This window comes from Cryptomeria japonica, chromosome 7 (assembly GCF_030272615.1).
Source record: "Cryptomeria japonica chromosome 7, Sugi_1.0, whole genome shotgun sequence".
Classification (NCBI taxonomy): domain Eukaryota; kingdom Viridiplantae; phylum Streptophyta; class Pinopsida; order Cupressales; family Cupressaceae; genus Cryptomeria; species Cryptomeria japonica.
In genome coordinates this window covers 24546938-24569978 of record NC_081411.1, presented here as the reverse complement: position 1 = coordinate 24569978, position 23041 = coordinate 24546938, and the positions used below count along the sequence as shown (strand labels likewise).

The following is a 23041-nucleotide window of genomic DNA, read 5'->3' as shown; positions in this document are numbered from 1 at the left end:
ATGACAAAGCATTCAATGATGTTCTTTGTGTGCCTTCATTGTCAACCAGTATCCTTTCTATCTATCGTATCACACATGGTGAAGTTAAAAAGAGTGTTGAATTCACACCAAATTCCGAGGAAGGTTAATCACCTATCTCGAGTCTACACCTCCTCACATATTTCTCCTATTGTTTCTTTGACTAGAGTGCAGACTAGGGCATTTATTGTGAAACACTGAGAAGATTCAAAATGTTCATTGAAATATTGGATTTCACTCATATTTTATCTTTATTCCATGTCTTTTATCTTTACTCATCTCTTTTATCGATTGTTGCTTATGATAACATTTGTATTGCTCAAATTTTGGCTCCTTGTGATTCAAAGTATCCGTATACACATTTTCTTCCAAACATTGCTACATGGGCATCATAACCATGTAGAAATTGCAGGTTTGTTTGTAGGGTCCTACATTTCAAATTTAGAAGACAATATTGTCTCATTCACAATATTAAAAGTATTCACTTTGAGCAAGGTTAACTCATTTTGGAGGTTGAAATTTAAGGCTCGTTTATGTATTTGACCATTATATGATCATTTTCTTGCTAATTAGTTTTGATTCACAACTACCAAAATTCTTCAATCCTCCTTTCGTTTTAGATTTTGGAATCCTATAAAATGGACTCCTTTTGTTTTAAATTTTAGAATTCTTAAAAAAAAATAGCTAATAATCTAAAAATCTTAAGGCATAAATTTAGCATCTTTGGTCATAATTTGATTTTCTCTCTCGTCTAAAAAATTCTAATTTTTTAAATTAGCATGAGACTCCATACTATTAGATGCTACTAATTTAAACTTTCCTAGATGAGTTTCTTCAATTCTTTAATGTCAATATTTTTTAATTCTTGAATCTAATCTATGAACAACTCTAGATTCTTGAATCTTAGAACTCTAGATTTTATTAACCTTTTGGTTATAGTATTAGTAAGTCTTTTGGTTATAGTATTAGTAAGTCTTTCCATATGATTTATGATTGCCACTGAACCCTTTTGGACGTCTTCCTCAATATCCTCACAAAACAACTAGGCCTCAAAAGGCTTACAACCTTCTAAGTACTTCATCAATCCCATTATCTCCCCATTTAACATTCCTCTATCTCTTTTTCCCAACCCACATGAGCCTCCCTCTACCTCTTTTTTCCAACCCACAAGAGCCTCTCTCTCTAGCCCATTCATGTTTTGCTTTGATGATGCACTTCAAACTTCAAAAACCTACAAAGTACTTAATCTCAATATAGTACTTTGTTCAAACTTCAAGAATCTACAAATTAATCTCAAAATATATACCATTCTACATTACCCTTCAAAATACAGATAATCATGATGGCATAAGATATACAGAACTGTCTAAATCTCACACACTAAGCTTATACTTCTAAAGTTTAAAAGTGTAAAATACTCAAAGTTGACTGACATTTTCTAAACTTAATATGTTTACTTAATGTATGTAGTCACACTAATATGTTGTTTAATGTATGTAGTCAGACTAAGAATACACTTCTGGACTTAAAAGTGTTAAAAACATTCAAAATTGACTTAATATGTTGCTATTGCTTAGTGTGTGGTTCAAGGCTACCTAGATATACACTAACCTAAAAATACACACTCTTATATTATATTAATATAAGAAAATTGCAGAGTAGTTACAACATTGAAAAGCTCCTGAAATATTGACCTGTTAAGTTAATCTTGTTTTGGTTTCGAGTTCAAATCTTTTTTAAAAGAAAGATTTTTGACGATTATTTCTCTCCAAAATTGACTCTATTCTTTCTTAGTGAAGACCACATCACATATACTAACTAACATGGCACATATCACCTATCATAGTAGCACAACTCACGACACAGCTTTGTGACATCTTCCTAATCTCATCTACTTTGCACTTCTAGATTATTAGATAAATAATGAAATCTGGGGATTACAAAGAAATAAATAAAAAATTGAAATTCAAAGTTCATACTATTTAACTACTTCATAACGTAACACAATAGCAATATGTTTGGTAATTATTTGTTCGCCATCCTTTACATTTCAAGTCCTCCCCTGAAGGAAAATAAAAAATCTGTATAAATGACAGTGCAGAAGAGCTTTAAGGGCAGAACATTCATATGATTGCATTCACCAAATGTTTCTCTTCATCTTATATCTAAATGATGTTTATTTTTTAGAAAATTGCATCCGAAGTAAAAACCACTCCAACTGGCTATCCCAATCACATTATTGACGGCAGCCTGAATTGTGGGATAGTAGTGTATGTCCCTCAACTGTAATTTAAACGTAGGGCCAAAACACATAACAGTCAAGGGTAGCAGGTACTTCTATCGCCATTGTCAGTCTTGATGATCTCTTTAGGAACAAAACGAAAGGACTAGATTTAAGGTCTGTATAGAAAAAATTTCAACTAAACGACAATGATATTTCAACTATATTCAGAATCTTTTATGTTAAGCAATAATGCACTATGATTAACAGTATTCCTCAGAGGCAATTCAGAGCATGGAAAACTTGACAACTCTTGAACTTGGAAACTTTAAAATGATATGCTTGCCAAAATCAGAATTTCTCAATTTCATTTCCAAAATTTCGACTCCACAAAACTGAGTATTGTAACCAGTGTTAAGCCAGTTACAATTAGATTTTCAACATATCCAAGGACGAGAGACTCTACGTTACGCCGGTTCTCTTTAAGTGATTAAGATCTTTGACAAAAGATCTAGGACATCAATCTGTAGAATTCAAGGCTACTGATGAAAGACTGATAATTACTCTTTATTATTCGAAGCCACTTCCACCTATTAATTGATAATACCGTGATACTATGAAACAGCATGCCTGTGATTGGTCAGTTTTCTAGGAGATCCTGAAGAGAACCTACCTCCAAGAGTACTCCACCGTCACATTTTCCTTTTAGGTCTGAATTTTCAATCGGTGTAACATGCCAAATGAATTTGTAAACTTCAGTGAAGTTTAAACAGCAGCTGTAGTAACATACAGGGAGATTAAATTAGCAGTTAGGTCTATTTAAAACTAAGTTTTCAATAGTAAATAGATTCAAGAAACTGTTATTACAAATAGCACTGTTTATCAATAACAGAGAATTTAGTTTAGTTGAAGAAGAACAACATACCTGTATATCATTTTCCCCAATCTACTGAGTCGTCTATCCACAGTCCCAATAATCCACTCAGGCCAAATGATATTGGCAGAATTTGATTAAGAATTGTGTATGACATCTCAAAACACAATACAACTAAAGAAATCAGCTCTCATATATCATCTGGTCAGGAAGCCCTTCAGCAATTCTTTATTGTTGCAGATGGTATTGATCAAATGGACCACTTAGATGCTCTTTTAGTGAAGATCGCCTTGATATTTGTGATTCACATTGTTATCTCAATCCTTGATATGGTCAATTGACTCTTTACCATTAAAATAAAGAGAAGAATGGATCTAATGCATGAAAGGCAGCTGTTCTGTTGAAATACATTTTCTAGATTACATGAGAAGTACTCAAGGAAAGAATGACAATTTCACGAAAGAGTTTCATGTTTTTGACCTTAAGGCAGACAATTTTTGCAGTACTGACAGAGTTTATTGGCATTTAATGAAGGACAATCTTCTAATGGACTTAATAGAGACCTAAAATAAGCTTTGAAGCACTTTACAGTGAGCAAAAACAAATCTTTATGGACATTGCATGCTTCTTCATCGACAAACAGAAGAGTATGGCCATAAGAATATGGGAGGGATCAGGATGGAGTGCTGAACATGCACTCGGATACTAAAAGATAAGTGTCTTGTTGAATTGACAAGAAATAATTTGGAGGGAATTGATTTTGATGGCAGGCTTGCTCTAAAAATAAAACCACCCCCACAATTTGAGAAGCCAGACAAATTAAAGTAAGAAAATTAAATATGATGACACCCTTGCTTTTACAATGAATGAGAATCTCCGCGATCTGGGAAGAGAAATAGAAGATGCACTGAACCTTCCTTATCACCTTAGCATCTTCAATACTTTAGAACTCTAATGCTCTTCTTCCTTGTTTAGATTTCTGTAACATTTCAGAAATACTTTAATGTTATAAACTTTAGTAGGAGCACTTCTCTAAACTCATTAAAAAAATCCAATTGCAGTACAATCTTGACCTTTGATCTGAAAATGCAGAAATTAAAGGACTTAACTAGATTTAATACCTGAAAAAAAGTATCTTGGTCTAGAAAGAAAAAGTGTGTGCTGTCTATAATCTAGATATTAGATACTGTACTAATATACGTCAAAAATTAATCAACAGCTTCACAACCAAGCTCTTACATCGCAAGAAAGACTTAACACAAGAAGTTATTAAGAAGATAAAATAAATAAAAATGTGGCAAGTTCTTACCAGTTCTCCAATTAATGGACATATCTTCAAAAGCACCCCTACGACTAGCGATAATCTTCTCCACGCCAGAGTTACATACTCCAACTGGCTTAATATTCCTATTGGAATTGAAGGGTTCAATGGAGTTTATGAAGCAAAGCAAGGCTCTCTTTTGGCTTTAGTAAACCCTGAAATTAACGAGTAGTTAATTTAAATCGTTAATTTGCACTCTCGTAAAATTTTATCGGAAAACTACCATTCTAAAAATACATTTTTAACATACATTGTTCAAGGAGATCAAAACTTTTTAAGACAGCGAACACTATACCTGAACATATATTTTTTCCTCGGAACTTCTGAGATGTCCAAAATTAAACATAGCTAATTTTGCAGAAAAATATGTAATTAGAGACCTGATAGAGCAATCATAGAACAATGACATCTGAACTATGGCCACTCGTTTTGGTGAGGATGTTTGGAATTTGCTCTAGTTTCTGCATTCAAAAATGAAAATAACTGTCCTTAACAAGAAAATAAATGCTATCAATTTACAATATTGAGGACGTGCTAAAAGATTCTTTCGTATATATAAAAAACCAACTGAAACAACAAATTCAGGAGCAAGAACAATAGCAAAGACGGATGCCACAGCCTACCAGAAAGATTCAGAGGATCTTCTATTTCCCTTCTCAGCCACAGAGGTTGTCATTCATTCTAAAAGCATGAGTGTCACCATTCTTACATTTCTCACTGTAATGAGTTTGGATTCTCAAATTCAGGAGATGCCCATATTTTCTAAAAGCAAGACAGCCATCGTATTGCCCCAAATATTTTCATATAAATTCAACAAGACACTTATTGTTTAGGATCTGATTGCGTGTTCAGAACTCCATCACGATCCCTTCCATATTCCTATGATCATATTCTTCTGTTTGTTGATGAAGAAACATGTAATGTCCATCAAAAATCTAGTTTTACACACTGTCCAGTGCTTGAAGGCATAATTTAAGTCTTTTAGGCCTCTTTTCTCCTCTTGTAATCCTCAAGATGCCAGGCTACTAGAACTCAAGATTTGTCTATAAAAAAAGGCATCTCAATGGTCCACTAATTCAATACAATCTAGAGCACAAGTGAAGATTACAGGATTATAAGTGATTGCTGGGTTCTTCATCCATTTTCTAGGATTGTAGATCATATCTTTCAGGCCTTAGCTTGCAAAGAAAGCATTTCTTGAAACAAAAAGCAGAAACCACTTTATTACAACTCTTGTTATTGGACAGTTTTTCTGACGCAGATCATTGATCCAGATCCTACCTTTCCAGAGATGAAATCAATGAGCGTCCCCACCTCTTTATCTGCACTGCATTTCAAAATCTTCCACAGATCTGAAGTCCCTCTCAGGATTCTGCTTCTACATGTTTTAGCACAGCAGATTCTATGTTCTTCCAAATAGCCTGACCACTGAAATATAGCAAAAGCCCAAATAAGAATTTCATCAAAGCTAAAACACAAATCAAGAAACATTGTGAAAACCCAGACTTATGAAAAGTACACAAATAAATAAATAAACTAGACAACAATGGCAAAAGAAGCCTTACAGATAAAGTCCAGCTAGCTTGTTTGAAATATACCACATGGATCTGTCTGAAGAGATAGCCCATGGATCATTGGCAGATGGATCTTGGGGAGGAGATCGTCCAGTCTCCTCCCCTGTGAGAACAATGGGCTATTCCACCCCCTGCGAGGCAATGGGCCGAAGTCTTTGTTATAGAGAAGATGTGGTGTTGTCGAAAACGTCAAAGACTCCGGTTGATTTAACCGAAGTTCTGTCAGATTAGGTTTGGGTTTAACCCAAGGCATCATTAAAGAAAAGGACTTGTTGGATGAGTGTGACTCGTGAGAGGACGAGGACCGATGGATGGAAATTCGTCCACATCGTGAAAGCAAAAGCATGTGAGCTGTCTGCCATAGCACGATATTTCCCAGAATATTTTGTCTTACAGAGGTGGTACCTACATTGTATCTGGACAAATCTAGAGCTCCACTTTCAAAATATTGCCTTCCCAGAAAAAAAGCAAATAAAATACGGGCCACTGCAACCGGATCGATTACGTCGGTGAGCATATGCGATTCTACATGGTGGGGTAAGGTAAGTTGTACCTGGTTTGAATATGTTAAATGGTGTTAATGTTTTTTTTAGTTTTAGGGTTAATTAGAGGTGAGGGACCAGTAGTTAAATGGGGTTCAATAGTTGTTATAGTAATTGTGTTCATAATATCCAATCTTACCACAAATTTATATTATATATATTATAAATAATAATCCACATGCAAATAAAAAAATAATCAAAAAAAAAATGTGAAGGCCCTCGCAGTTGGCGGGCTTCGTGCCCTTGCTAGGTTGCACTGCTCGTAGGTCTAGACCTCCATTAAAAAAAAAAAAAAAAAATGTTGGTCAAAATTGAGCTATACTTGAACACATAAAAACTTGTAAATGTTATATAAAAAGTACAAATATACATTCATTAACAAGCAAAATAAATATTTTTTTGTTTGAAATAAAATATCATAATTAGCCATTTAAAAAATAATATGCTCATTTAATAAAATAAGATACTTTATTAAGCAAGTATTGTTTTTATAGTGAAAAAATAGTATTCCTATGTGTACAACTATTGGGGTAGCAATGTATATTCATTGGAGTATTTCATATTAATAATTTGTCCTGTCACAAATATAAAAGGTGAGCACAAAAAATACTTTTTTCATGAAATGAGAAGGATTTCAACAAGTTTTAGTGTTCAACTATTGGTCCATTTGTGTTGGATATAAGTTTTTGATATTAAAAGCAGCCAAAACTAGGGGGCTGACCCAAATACAATCAAATTAACAACAGACAAGCAACGGTTAGCAGAGAAACAACAAAGTCACAGCCTCCTAAACTTTCCTCTATCAAAAAACTTTAAACATACTACGCATATTAACAGAATATATAAGAGTCTTTGTTAAAATATGTCACGCGGAGCAAAAGATAATTAAGTCCAAGATTGACCAGCAAGGAAAGTAACCATAACTATAAGCCATAACGCCATGAGGGCCATTCAAAAAATCAAAAAAACACCCCATAGCTAACCAATTTTCCTTCTTTTTGTCATGGCTCATCTTGGGAAGGAGCCTCCTAGCCCACTCTTTGGTGAGGAATTTAAAGAGGTCTTTGTAGTCCTCTTCCTCCTTTCTTTTTCCTTTGTGGGTGTTTTCCTGCAAGAGACAAAGAGTGGTTGCAGAGTTGTGCATGACTTTCAATGTGAACCTGGAGACATCATGCAGCCTTTTCTCAATGACATCCGCTCTGCTAGAAATTTCCTGCATTTTCTCATTCATGTCGTCTACTTTCTTCTCCAAATCTAGTAGCTCGCCCTCCGCTTCCTCCTTGATGTTGCTTGCTTCCTCCACCACCACCATTTTTTCAAACCTGAGGGTAGGGGACGAAGAGTTGGCCTGGGACTTGGGACCAGCATTCGGGTTCATAGAATTTTTTGGGCTCTCAAAGATATGAGTGGAGCTCGTAGAATGAGGGGTCGAGGTGGAATGAGACGGGGCCGCATTACCAGAGGGGTTGGTATCCCCTATATCATGGGATGAGGAGGGGTCCTTCAAGGGTTTCTCTTGGGGTTTGGACGCCAGTCTCATAGAGCAACGGGGAGTGTTAGCTTCGTTAGTAATCTCCACATCAGAGTCAATTTGTTGGACTCTCACTTTCTTGGATTCAAAGGGTTTTAAGTCCTCCGAGTGGCAAGCACCTTTTTTATTTTTCTTGCTGGAGGAGCCAAGTTCAAGTAAGAGAGAAGGGCTTATGTCAGAGTTGGCAGCAGCCATGGTTGGAGACTGGCATTCAAGCACATTTTGGACTGAAATCGTGCTTGGGGACAGAGGGCCAAGTGGAAATTGTAAAGGCAGAGGATAAGGCCTTGGTGGAGAATAGTAAAGTCCTTGTTTTTCTTCTTAGCTTCAGCAACATCTCTCACATTAGTATCCATGGAATGCAACAGATAAAATGGGATGGAGATAAGATCCATATTCCTAAGATGATTAAGGAAAGGGAGGTGATAATAACAGAAAACCTCATACCGTCCTTCAAGAGTAAAATACTTCATGATGTTGTAGCAAACCTCGTCCCATGGCAATGGAAGCTCCTTGCGGTTGAAACCACCAACCTGCTTCATAGGATTCTCCCCGTTGTGGAAGAACTGATTTAGACTAGTGGTGTCTGAGATGCGGCTTTGTTTCTTCCATTTTCTGCCCTCCATGGACAGCCCCGTCACCTAAGCAATCACTTCTTCATTTACTTCGAATGAGATTCCACCCATAGTGACCCTTCTGTCCTCCCAGGAAGCCACAAACTGTTTCGACAGTCTATCGTCATTTCCTTTCATGCTCTCCATGAATTTATCAATTCCTCCTTCTGTGCACACAAACCAAACCGTCAGTCTAGCTTTGAATTTGTCTATTTTATCTGGTTCAAGTCTCAGTCTGTCACCCCCCATAATCACTTCCTCCAACTTAGTAGTAGTAATGAAAAACAGGGCCTGGAGAAGATACAGAGTCATTCAAGAGCATACGCAGAGTCAAGAAGCAAGCCTAGCAAATTCTAAAATAAAACAGTGCAATAATCGTCGCGCCAATTATTGCAATCTGTGTTTAAACAGATTTTCCCAACACGATATCTATTTCGCTCATGTGAGCCATCAATCTGCCCAATGTTACTTAGTAGAGACCAGCTATTGCCTTCATCACCGCCAATGTCATTCGTCCAGATGATTAATAAAATATTGTCTTTCCCAATATCAGTACTTCGCCAATAGGTAAAATCATTATTTAATCCCTTTAAATTATTTTGGAACTGATGACTAGGCCATATGCAGCTACGTGGCATACCCATCCCATAATTGGCGGATTCCAACTCCAAGTTTAAAATTTGATAATTAATGCTCTTCATCGAATTACAACTGATTAGAAGGTAAAGCAGAGGGAGGGGAATCATCATTGAGACTTAGTCTTTTCTTCCTCCAAGATCTCCTTGGTGATCATTGGTAGTGGATCAGTGCTCCTCCAACACCGTAAGCCTTCTTGCAGCATACCAATAGCAGCCATGGAGTCAGCAGTCGCATTCCCTTCTCTGAAAATGTGGCGGATAGGGAAATTGTCAAGGTTAGCCAGAAACATTCTTGCATCCCTCAAAATAGCTTCCACTTTCCAACCTGCCGCAGTTCTACCACTGATAGCTTCCACAATTATTTTTGAATCACCTTCAATTTCAAGTTGTCTAATACCTATAGCAGTGGCGAACTTCAATACCCATAGGAGGGCCATTCCCTCAAGCTTCAGTCCCCATAGGAGGGCCATTCCCTTAGCTTGAGTGACAGTATGATTCCTCAGGGTACCCGCATAGGCAGTAATAGGATCCCCCTGATGATCTCTAATAACACCACCTCCCGCTTGCCAAATATTGTGGGTTGCCCCATCAAAATTTAGTTTATGCCATGAGGGACTTGGGGCTTCCCATTTGGTTCTTTTTATGTTGATCTTTGAAGGGTTGTTGAAGAGCTTAAACTCTGAGGGGAGCTTCCAATGTTCAGCAATTCTCCAATTAGTCGAGGTAGGGGGGTTGGAGGGGGTTTTCCATCTAGTCACAGAGATATTGTCCATAATCATCTTGAAATAGCTAATAAAAATATTGTCTGGGGAGATTTTAGCATCCCTGAAGATTTTGTTATTTCTTTCTTTCCAAACACTCTAGCATATATGAGGGATTTACTTCCATAGCTAAATAACAAGGGGTTGGTGGGTAGGTGGTGACCACCCATTAACGAACTGGTGTATGTTATCATGGAAAACCCATTACAATCCACATTTTTCAAGGGTAATGGTCCACAAGTGCCTAGCAAAAGGGAAGTGGATAAAAAGATGGTTGATAGATTCCTCCTCCGATTTACAGAGGACACATCTGTTAGGTAGATGGAATTCCCTCCTTCTCAAATTGTCCCGAGTCAAAACTTTTCCATGCATAAGGGTCCACCAGAAGAAATTAATTTTTGGAATAAGTTGCGGGTTCCAGATGTTTTTCCGGCATTCAACATCTTCATTGGGTCTCAAGAGTTGTCTGTAAGGAGACCTAACTGAGAAATCCCCTGACTGAGTCCCCTTCTAGATGAATTTGTCCTCATGAGGAGATAGAGGTATCCGACACGCAAGCATGAGATCTTGGAGCTCAAGGGCAGTAGGCAATAGGTTAGGTCGATCAATAAAGACCATAGAGATGTTTTTCCACGTTCCCCTTCTTGGCACAATGTAGTCAGCAATATAACCACCAAAATGAACCTTTAGGGAGTTCATTAATTAGCGGAAACGAGTTTTAGCCAGAGAGGTTTATCATCCAGCCAAGTGTCCTCTCAGAATCTAATCTTTCTTCCATTTCCAATATGTCACTTCAATCCCTCTCTGATAACAGGTCTAAGCTTGAGGATGTTGTTCCATAATGTTGACCCAGGAGGTAAGCCACCAGAATTCAAATTGAAGCAAAAATGTTCCCTTTCCAAGTACTTAGCCCTAATAATGCTACACCAATCCACCTCTCCTTTAGCTAGGATCCAACCCACTTTGGTAATTAGGGCCTTGTTCAAGACATTTATCTTCCTAATACCAAGACCACCCATGGTCTTGGGTACGCAAATAGTATCCCAATTAACCAGAGAGAGGTGTTTCTTTTCCTCCATACTTGTCTAGAGGAAAGTCCTTTGGATCTTCTCAAGCTTCTACCCCATAGCTCCTAAGATTTTGAACAAGGAAAGGAAGTACATAGGGATGCCCTGGAGGGAAGCAACAATGAGTTGAAGCTTCCCTGCACTGCTAAGGAATTTTCCCTTCCATCCATCAAGTTTCTTTTGTATTCTTTCAAGGATGGTATTCTAGAACACTGGGGTAACCTCTTTGGCAGTGAGGGGGAGTGTGAGATTTTGCCAAGATCTAGAGGCAATGGAAAGCACAAATAAGAGAGACAAAATAGATGATAGAAATAAACTGTATTCTATCAAGATGAAAATACTGATCAACTGGATCATCAATCGTTCCATATAATGAATATGAGCTTGCTTATATAGGCAAGGCTATATGGATATGTGAGCACACAAACATGACATGTAGCTCAATAAGAAACAAGGGTAGGTAGGAAATAGGTGTGGGTAAGTAGGAGAAACAATATAATATTCCACGTAAGGTGGATCACCCACTGAATGTGAAATGTAACAACAAGATAAGTCCACAAAAGGTGAAAATTCTCCTACACACACTATCCCAATGTGGCACAAACACCCAAGTGTCTCATACCCAAACTATTATTAGATGCATTTCCTAAATAAACTTAAGTAAGGTGTAATAATATCCATGATGAATAATTATTTATACTTATTTACACCAACACCCCCCCTTAAGTGCAACTTAGGGAAATGCACTTAAGTCTACAAGGTCATGTTAGGTACCCATGTACAAATGCAAATGCATGCAAACCAATGCAATGAAATCTCTCACAAAGCGGGGAAAGAGAGGAAAACTCAATGGGAAAAAACCCTCCCTCGATGAAAACTAGATACAAAGAAAACTCTCATAGAAGTATGTGAGGAACAAAACCCCATGTGAGGAAAAAATCCCCCCCATATGAGAGAAGAAGAGAAGCTAGGTAGCCCCCCCTCAATGTGGAATTTGCACCAATGATAGAAGCTCGATGATGTATGAAGAAACTGCTCCATGAACATCGAACAACATTCCTCCCCTTAGGAAGAAACAAAACCAAAGGTGTATCCATGAAGTCTCCCCAATCATGAAAGGAAGATGTAGGAAAAATACTCATGATGAAAGGAATCTTTGAAAACTGCTCAAGTGTCTCCATGTCGATGCTGAAAGTTACCCCCTCCAAAGGTGGTAAACTACTCCACACTGCTGAAAAAGGCACTCCAAGATCTAGTGGAGAAGAAAGTATAACAATATCCAAAGACTCGCATATCCCCTCAAAATATAAAGAGACCTCCTCCAACTGTTGGACAAAAGTATCAACAATCATGTCAACCTCTAAAGATTGATCATGTAGAGAATGCACAAGAGGGTCAGAGTGATCCCTCTCAACAGTCGAAGAAGGATCATCTTCATCAAAGAGAAGATGAATGTCATCAATGATGTCTCCCAAATCTGCAATGTAGGACTCCACAAACAAACTTGCAATGTCTGTCAAGTAGTCATCCCAATGAACTGAAGCTGGAAGACATGAAATATCTTGCTGCACTAAATCAAAAGAAGGCAAAACTATCGCTCTAGCTACATCATCAGGTGCAATAGGTAGTGTGATATCAAGAGAAGGAGATGAAATGCAAGGCTCAAGAATGGGGTCACATGTGAGAATCCCCAATTCAAATGCCCAAAGTTCTCCTCAAAATCTGAATCATCAACATAGGAAGAATCAACCTAATCAATAGGACCAAAATGTGAAAAAGAGTACAACCGAGATGCATGATCAACCACCCCAGTCGCAATGATAGCTCCACTCTCCAAGTCTCTAATGATAACTGAATCAGGTGTGAACTCCACAGTTTTCCTAGTTGCCCCATGTGTGATTTGATAGATGGAAAGAAGATTGTTTGTCAAATGGGGTACACACAACACATCATTGAAGGAGTTATCCCCAATGGAAATAGATCATTTCCCAATCACATCCATGTATGTATGATTGTCCATCAAAATCTATGGCATGTAACAAGGCTCAAATGTAGAAAACATAGACTGCAAAGATGCCATATGATGAGAAGCCTTTGAATCTAGAAGCCATCTCCCTGAATCATGACTTGTAGTAGCACAAAGAGCTTGTCCTTTTCCTTTATTTGTCCCAAAAGAGTGATCCTTTCCTTTATCCTTGGAAGAAGAAGCCAATGTAGACATTCTAGAAGGTAGGTTGATTTTGTTCTTCTCAAGAAGATTCTTCAACTCATCAATATCCTTCTTATAACAATGATATTCATCATGTCCTGAATTCTTGAAATATCCACAAAAAAGATTGTCCTTATATGATTTCCTCTTAAGTGAGAATGGTGAATCACCTTGTTGTGGAGAGGAAGATTGTGCTCCATCTTGATGTGGTTTTGACTTAGGTTGCTTTTGATTCTTGCCTTTTCCTTGGTTGCTTTGATTCCCTTTGTTAGCCACCAAAGCTTATGACTTTGAAGATTTGAGAATCCTCATCTTAGTCAACTTAGATTGCTCAAGTATCAACATCTCCGTGATTGAATCAAATGAGGGAGAAGTGTATGAGGAACCTTGAGCTAACCTATGGGTGTGAAAGCTAGATACAAAGGCTGCATACTCTGAAGGAAGCTTGTCCAACAAGTTGTAAACCAATTGAGCATCCTTTTTGTCAATTCCACAATCCTTTAGCTTTGCTCTTAGCTCATTTGCTTTTGTGACAAAATCTTGGATTGTATCAAAATCCTTGGGATCCAAAGTTGTGAGTTCACTATCAAGATTGTCGTCCTTAATCTCATCAACTTGACCATACAATTTCTGAAAAATATCCCAAGCCTCTTTAATTGTAGTAAACTTATCAATATGAAAAATGAGGTCATCTGATACATACTTTCTAAGAGTTCCAAGTGCCATAGCATTTTTAGTTATCCATTCAATTTGAGCATTAGGATTAGCCTTAGGATCATGTGGTGCTGTAATAGTTCCATTTACATAATGAATGAGTCCTTTTTCCATTAGTTTACTCCAAGACTTAATCTTCCATGAAGCATAATTATGAGGAGTTAAAAGTGGAAATTTAGGAGAACACATAGCACCAAAATGAAAAAACACAAGATAGTAAGAGACACAATCACACAAGACACCCCCCAAAATACTCAATCAAGAAACCCCCCCAAAAATGGTGATTTGGCACTTTATACTTAGTGCATATATAATGGGCCACTTGCAAAACAAGGCAAAGTGGACTTATGATTTCAATTTACAACTTCTCAAAATGAGATCTAAGAGACTCAACAAATACTGCTAATGATCTAAACTAATATCCAAGCGAAATACAAGTACCAAATAGGCAAAAATAACCAAATACTGAAATTACAATTTCTACTCAAAATCACTGCAAACAAATGGCAGATTATGAAAATAGACAAAAAATTATGTACTTTAAAAAAAAAACGGCACTTGAAAAGGAGTCCATATGAGCCCAAATGAAGCCTCCAAATTTGTAAAAATCGGGATTCATGATTTCCGAAAAAATTGTATCCAAAAATCAGAAAAATCTCGCACCACTGTACAGATCACGAAATTCTACCCCAAAACAAAAAAAAATTGCTCGAAAAAAGGAGTCCGAATGAGTGAGATATTGTTATTTGAAAATTGCCTGCAAAATTATAATTTCTGGAAAATTTCCGTCGCAGCTTCAGACTTCAAATGCCTCTAGATTTGGCCTTTGAAGTCTGATTTGGATGAAACAAAAGGAAACACTGACTCTCTTGGACCTCCTCAATCCAATGGCGACCTCATATTTGACCCATCAAGCTTTAATAATAATCTGCGATAGAAAGCTTTAAAATATACAACCCCAAATAACATCAAATTTCTCTCAATTGACAAACCAATGACACTCTAATGGCTCTAATACGATGTGAGATTTTGCCAAGATCTAGAGGAAATGGAAAGAACAAATAAGAGAGACAAAATAGATGATAGAAATAAACTGTATTGTATCAAGATGAAAATACTAATCAACTGGATCATCAATCGTTCCATATAATGAATATGAGTCTGCTTATATAGGCAAGGCTATATGGATATGTGAGCACACAAACATGACATGTGGCTCAATAAGAAACATGGGTAGGTAGGAAATAGGTGTGGGTAGGTAGGAGAAACAATATAATATTCCACATGAGGTGGATCACCCACTGAATGTGGAATGTAACAACAAGATAAATCCACAAAATGTGAAAATTCTTCTACACACACTATCCCAATGTGGCACAAACACCCAAGTGTCTCATACCCAAACTACAATTAGGTGCATTTCCTAAGTAAACTTAAGTAAGGTGTAATAATATCCACGATGAATAATTATTTACACTTATTTACACCAATAGGGAGACCCAGGTAAGTCCCAAGTAAATTGGCAAACTTACACCAAAGGATATTAAGGATTTTAGTCTGTAGGTCCAAAGGGGTGTTGAAGAAGAAGAGATTACTTTATTATAGTTGATACATTGACCTGAAGCATAGGCATAGTCATCAAGAAAATTCTTCCAATGTTTAGCCTCTATCACAGAGGATTTACCAAATAGAAAGGTATCATCCACAAATTGTTGAATCACAGAGGGGGGAATAGTAGAAGCCGCTTTGATACCCTGCAATCTCCCATTGAACATCAAATCCACAAAATTTCTGCCCAAAACTTCAATAATCATAATAAAATGATATGGCGATAGGGGATCCCCTTATCTTATACCTTTTCTAGCTTTAAAGTGACCCCTAGGAATCCCATTGATCAAGACGACAAACTGAACTGTGGACACACATTCCCATACCATATCAATAATTTTTTGATTAAAGCCCAGTTTTGAGAGAGTTTTATACAGGAAGCACCAGTTGACTTTATCATAAGCTTTTGATATGTCAAGTTTAAAAGCCATACCTAGGGTTCTACTCTTGTCCATGGAATGAATAATTTGATGAGTGGCAATGGCCGCATCCAAAATTTTATGACCTGGGACAAAGCCTTTTTGGGAGGGGTTGATAAACTTAGAGAGCAACAACTTAATTCTATTCACTAAGACCTTAGAGATGATCTTGTAAATAGAATTGCAGAGGCTTATAGGCCAAAAATCCGCCATGCATTTGGGGTCTTGAGACTTGGGGACGAGAACAATGTAGGTGCTATTCACCTTTTCAGTAATTTACCAGTCCTGAAAAAATCCTTCACCGCTTTAGTGACATCATAACTAACAATGTCCCAAAATTTTTGAAACAAAGCCGAGGGGAAGCCATCTGGGTCTAGGGTCTTGTAAGCATCCATCGCAAAGATAGCCAAATGGAACTCCTCCAAGGAAATGGGTGAAAGAAGCTGGCAATTATCCTCCTCCCCAATGGTAGTAGGAAGTTTACTCAGAAGCCTATTCTGGAGGGCCTCATTTCCTCCTCCAAACTCAGTGTACATACGGATGAAGAATTCAATAGTAGTGTGGCCAATTTGGGCTCCATCAGTGATCTCCTGACCATTGTCATCTTTTAGACATTTGATCATGTTTCTCTTTTTGTGGATGCTAGTTGAGCGGTGAAAGAAGGTCGAGTTTCTGTCTCCCTCCTTCAACCACTAAATTCTGGATCTTTGCTTCCAATAGATTTCCTCCTTGGAAAAAATTTACTTCCAATTCTTTCTGTAGTCTTCTTCTTCATTAAGGAGAGAGTGAGGAGGGTCACTAGAGGCCATGATGCTTTGAATCTGCTCCATCCTGGAGCACAGATCCTTCTTCTTTTTGAAAATGTTGCCAAAAGTAGCTTTATTCCATCCTTTCACATCCCTTCAGATGAGGTTTAGTTTCTCAGCTATTCTAAACATCGTTGTCCCTTGGACTGGGGAGGCCCACCAACCCCTGACCAGATCTCTAAAATCTGGGTGAGAGGCCTACATAATCTCATAATAGAAAGGGGGAGGGCCCAAGGGGGGGTCTAATAGACCAGTGGAGGAGGAGAGGGCTACATATGATCAAAAGTCATCCTTGGGAGGGTCCTTAGATAGGAGTTGTGACCAATATCCCATTTAGAAGAGACTAAAAATCTATCTCGTCTGACTTGAATAAGGTGGTTCCCTTTCCTATTAATAGACTAGGTGAAGGGGACACCCAGAAGATCAAGATCAAGATCAAAGAGGCTAGTAGCATTTATAAGATTGGCAAGATCTGCCATACTATTTGAAAAATCCATGCCCCCCACATTTCTCAAAGGGGTAGAGAGGGGTGTTGAAGTCACCAGCCAACATGTAGTGAGAATTATGATCCTCAAGGATGCACTCAACAATTTCTTCCCAAACCAGATGCCTTCCCACTTTGGAATTGGGGGCATATATATTGAACGGGTGCCAACAGAGATTGCCACATTGAAAAGTCACCACCAGATAGTTCTGTGAGCTTACATGAACCTTTACTTGGAACTTGTGGGGGTTCCAAAGGGTAGCAATTCCACCAGACGCCCCCAACGCCTCCACATACAAAAATGTAGCCCCCAACCAAAGTTTTCCAACAGTTATTGCAAAGGTTTGGTAGGGTATTTTGACTTCCTACAATAGACAAATATCAATCTTCATATCTAAGTGCATATGGGAAATGAGGGTGAAAAAAATGTAAAAGTTTGATTCAAAAGACCCACACACCAATGAGACTCTTGGTGCAAGTTATAGGAACTCTATTGAAATAGCTCAACTTCCCAAGGGGTGTCCCATTGTTCTCTATCTCATAGGATCCCTAAAGTCAATGTCCTTACCCTTGATGAATACTAAGAGGGGGGGGTGAATTAGTATACCGAAAAACACTACACTTCAACACTTTGCAAGACGAACAGTAAACCGGTAAAACAGTTTAGCAGACAAATTGGTTAGCACACATGCAAATCAAATAGCAAATAATGCATTCACCCACAGAAGTAATAACACCATAACACAAGAGATGTTGACGTGGAAACCCAAATGGGAAAAACCACAGTGAGAAGAAACTCACAAGTCACTATCTGCAAAATAGAACCCAGACCAGTTAAGGTCAGATCGGTTAAGGTCTTACAATGTTCTTTACCAGAACAGATCCTGTTAGGAATCTCAATCTCTGTTAGGAGATAAGTTCGATTAAAGACTACCTTGCTAGAGGATTTTAGATTCACAGAGGTGAACCACCTTGTTAGAGGATTTTACAAAAGGCTTTTGGGCCTACCCGGTTAAGGGCTAAAGACTTGTCAAAGAGGTGAGTAATCAACAAGTATATGATCTATTGGATAGCACAGATTGCCTGGTTAGATCCAGTATAGCTCACAGCTAATGCATTCCAGCATTACTTCAGTCTTCTATAGTTCTCACTCTATTACAACTCACAGACTTGATCTTCTCAGTTAAGATCGCTCTCACAAAAACTCATCAACCACCTTAAACCCTAGCAACAACAAAACACTCCAACAACAACCTAAAACCCTAGACATGATGTCCTTATAAAGGAATCTGATTTCATGTTGTTCCAATAGGATTTCAATACAATTCCCTAGGTTCAATGAACCTGGACATACTCGGTGACACGACACAAGAAGCACCGTTAAAGTGTTGGCACCATCAAACAATCGGTGGATGGTAACGCATCACAAAATGTCGGTTGGTAACTCATACAGAGTATTACCGGTTCATACAAAATACCGGTTGTCGGTTAGACAAAAATGAAGACTGGGTAAAAATGTGTTATGTCACTTTAATCCTTCGTACCGCTTGAGATCCACGAACCGCTTGGGGTTGACATGCCGCTTCAAACCGCTAAACACATTCTGCAAAATACCAATAGTCTAAAGACTATAATACATCATACCAGTTGGAACAAATACCGGTTGAGCTCTAACTCATACATATAAAGGAGATCACAATGCAAGTGTATGTCCATCAATGACAATCACAACATAAACATAAAAAATGCCAACAATCTCCCCCTTTGGCATTGATGGCAACACTTAGGAAAATAAAATTTTGACATCTAAGTGTTTTACAACAAAATCATGCCATTAGCAAAATTGCTCCCCCTAAGCATATACACTATCCCTTTGACAATACAATGTATAACAATTTCGCATATAGAGCATAAACATTGAGATATTTAGAGCATATATCAAAATTTGATTACCAGATGCTTCTCCAAAATAGAATACTTCTCCCCCTTTGCCAACAATGACAAAGTACCGCTGAAAAACCCTGTTTCCATTTGATATTAAAATAATAAAAGTTTATGACAATAAGGAATGATACTTGTCAAATTTAAAGTCCTGCAGGAATTGTTTCATCGAAAAAGACCAGGACTCAAGTAGGGAGGTGGCTACTTCTTTCTCTGTTTGCATCTGGGAGACCTATTCTTCCATGGCATCAACTGTGCTCATCTCTTGTGTAATTGTCAAGGCATCCAGGTTCAGATAACACTTCTAAAGAATTTGCAGTCATGGGAGTAGAACCAGTTGTAGCTCCTGCAAGTCTCTAGACCTTATGCTGATCTCTTGCTCAATTTTCGCTGACTGGATGTAAAACTGATGAACGGTTTGCCCATAAGTTGCAAAGGAATCATAAGGCGGCTTGAATGTGCTTATGTAGGACTACAAGTCCGTTTGAAGCTTTTGCTTCTGAGCTAGCACATCATCATAGAACAGATGGGGTTGGTAGATCTTGATGAGTAGCAGATTCCCCTCATCCAGAGTGTCCCTTATATCTTTTTGCTCTTTTTGCAACTCAAACCGGAGCTCATTCAACTTCTTCACTAGAGCTATATTGAAAGCTTTTTGATGCACTTTCTTGACATTTGTCTCTGCTGCCTCTTCTAGGCTCTGCACCTGATCATCCACTGCTATGCATAGTAGCTTTAGCTTAGCCAGTGATGATTCAGTGTTGGGAAGATTTGTATTAGGTAACAAACCGGTAAGAGTGTCCATAGTTGCTTGGATCACATCTTCCTCCTTCTTCCTCCTTATTGCCTTTAGACATTCTTGGGCAACTTTGATGCTCTACATTAGTTCCATTTCACTTGCAGACTAGAGGTCAATAGGAATGGAGAGATCAGCTGGTTTGGCTTGACTCCCGATTTCCTTCAGAGTCTCCACCTGTGTGCTCTTTGCCGCTTCTTTTTCCTTGTCCTCTTCAGCTTTCTTCTTCTCCGCTTCTCTTCTCTTCTCCTCTGCTTTGTCTTCCTCTTCTTTCTTCTTCCTCTTTGCTTCCTTCTTCTTCTCCTATTCCTTATCTTCCTCTTCTTTCTTCTTTTCGGCTTCCTTCTGCTTCTCTTCTTCCTTTCTCATCTTCTCATCCTCCTCCTCTTTCTTCTTCCTTGCATCTTCCTGTTTCTTTTGCTCTTAATCTGCTTTTCTTTTATCCTCCTCTTTCTTTTTCTTTTCCTCTTCATCCTTATTCTTCTTCTCCTCTTCATCTTGTTTCTTCTTCTCCTCTTCATCTTTCTTCTTCTTTTCCTCTTCATCCTTTTTCTTCTGCTCTGCCTGTTCCTTTGCCGCTTCTTGTCTGTCCTCTTCCTTCTTCTCCTGTTCAGCCTGTTGCTCCTATCCTGTTGCCTCAGATGGGATTTCCTAGGTAACATCTTCTCTGTCCAGGGCATCGACATCAATAGTGTCAACCGGTTCAACAATCGGGTTTCCTTCATCATCAAATAATTCGTCCGGTTTGGATATAACTGGTTCTGTTTCAACTTGCCAGTTTGCTAGATGCGCTTTATGCATATGAACCACTGTAGTCATATGCAGATGAGTGTCTTTTTCCACATCATCTATTTTTCCTTCTAGCAACCAGAGTCTTCTTTTTGTGGTAAAGAAGAGTCCTTTATTTTCGTTGATGACATCAAATAATTCTGAATTGGACAGGTCAGGAAAGTATTGAGCAAAAATTTTCTCCCTGATTTCCTGTTCTTTTTCTATGGCAATGCACCATTTATTATCTAGGGACTTATACAAAGAATCCGGTGTCTCAGCTCTAATGTCTGAGGGCAACCAGTCATTAGCACATAAATATTTAATGATTTCATTTTCAATAGCTTCTTGTTCATCATCATTGAAATCATCAAAACAATCAATCAAATCATTCAACAATTTTCTCCTAATATTTTTTATGGCTCTTTGACAATGTGTCAAAGGTTTGTAGGAGGAGATGTCAATATTTACCGGTATCGATGATGCCAGTTCATTCTTTGTCTTCTTTCTTGTCTATCTCGCCTTCTTCGGTTTTTCCTCAGAAACAGTTTCTTCTGAGTCTGGTGAGGTATTCCTTGTCTTCCTTTTCCTCTCGAAGACTTTAGCCGGTGCTGCTTCCGGTTTCTTCTTGGCCGGTGACCGTTTGGTCACTTTAGGACTTATTGTAGTAACTGGTGCTGATGCTGCAGGCACTGCCTTTGTCTTCTTCACTGCAGGTTATTTTCCTTTCTTTGTAGAGGGTTCCTCGACTGGTGTGACCCTTTCCAGATAGGTTCCAGTCCTCTTTGCCTTAGGATCAAGAGGTGAGGCAATAAGGGTAGAAGCATACCCTTCCAGCATATCATACATCACCTCATAGCCCATTGGCTCCACTTCTTCCATTCTAGGCTCAACAACCTCCATTATGCATTTATCCACCTGGATAGTGAAACAGATGTCATCTTCATATTTCTTGATGATATCACTTGAGATCCTCATCCTTTGGCTCATTTTCCTTCTGAACTCATCAAAATACTTGTTCGGAACATTAGGGTAACCGGTTCCAATTGCTTGAATGCTCTCCTTGATTTGCTTGGTTACCAATTGGTCAGGAGACCACTGGACATCTCCTACTCCTGGGAAGTAACCTTGGAAATAGAAGAGCAACCCAACTAGTAGTTGTCCAAACTTGAACCTAAGTGCATTATCCTGTTTAATCGACTTCAGGTTCAACATGAGTTGTCTCTGCATACTAGTGCACAGGTCAAATGATGCATCCTCCTTTATCATCCGGTAAGCAGCATTTACTGTTGCAGCAAATACAGAGTTGATTCTGCTGGTAGAGAATGTTCTATAGCCTATCACCATGCAGGCATACTTAACCAGATCATCCTTGATGGAGTTGACCGTCATGCCTCTTGAGTTTCTCACTGAACCGGTGAGCTTGGACATCTCCATTTTGCTTACCATCCTTAGGGCTGGCACATCCCCTGTATTGCAGAAACTGGTGACGGCATGAATTGCTTGCGACATGATATCATGCGTTCTCTCTAGGTACATCTTGTCACCATGGACTTTGCTCAAAATGATCCTTATGTGATCCTCTGAAAAATCTTCCAGAAAGTAGACGACATTGTGGAGTTTCTTCTTCTCCAAAATATTAAACTCCGGTTTGATTTTCTTATCCTTGTCACAAAACAAACCTAACTAGGAGTGGATAGCTAGAGACCCTAGGTCTTCTATCTTGCAGTCTATATAGTCAGAAATTCCCTCTTCTACTATCACACCAGCTGGAACTTGTGATAGGGAATTATACCTAGACTTCCTTTGAATGAAACTTGCAGACTTGACAGATGCACTAGAACTGGTATGAGATGCGGAAGCCATGATAGAAAATTTCAAGAACTCGAGAAATACCTTTTGAAGCATGTGAAATTAGGGCTTGTCGATTCTCCTTCACTTCACACTTCGTCGGTTGCTGAATTACCGCTTTGTGTTCTCCACTTGACCATTTGTAGTTTGAATTCAAATCTCCTTCGCGGTTTCTCAATTTCTCAAAATCTCAGCTCAAATCACCTTTTCGATGCTCTGCTCTTTGAAAAACTTTTCTTCGCTCGAAAACTGATAGTGAGAAATGATTTGAAAATCCCTCTTAA

General features: G+C 38.3%; 1 long non-coding RNA gene across 3 annotated transcripts; it reads right to left on the bottom strand.

The window, feature by feature from the left end:
• Window positions 1-2578: 2578 nt before the first annotated feature.
• LOC131035307 (uncharacterized) lies at window positions 2579-6203 on the bottom strand. Of its 3 annotated transcripts, none has more exons than XR_009103949.2 (6): window positions 6000-6203; window positions 5058-5862; window positions 4730-4895; window positions 4423-4589; window positions 3165-4092; window positions 2579-3015 (listed from the first exon to the last, which is right to left on the bottom strand). It is a non-coding gene; the product is annotated as an uncharacterized LOC131035307 (long non-coding RNA). The 3 variants fall into 3 exon arrangements; XR_009103951.2 differs by having other exon boundaries at window positions 4815-4895; XR_009103950.2 differs by having other exon boundaries at window positions 5716-5862; window positions 6000-6197.
• Between the last annotated feature and the right edge of the window lie 16838 nt (window positions 6204-23041).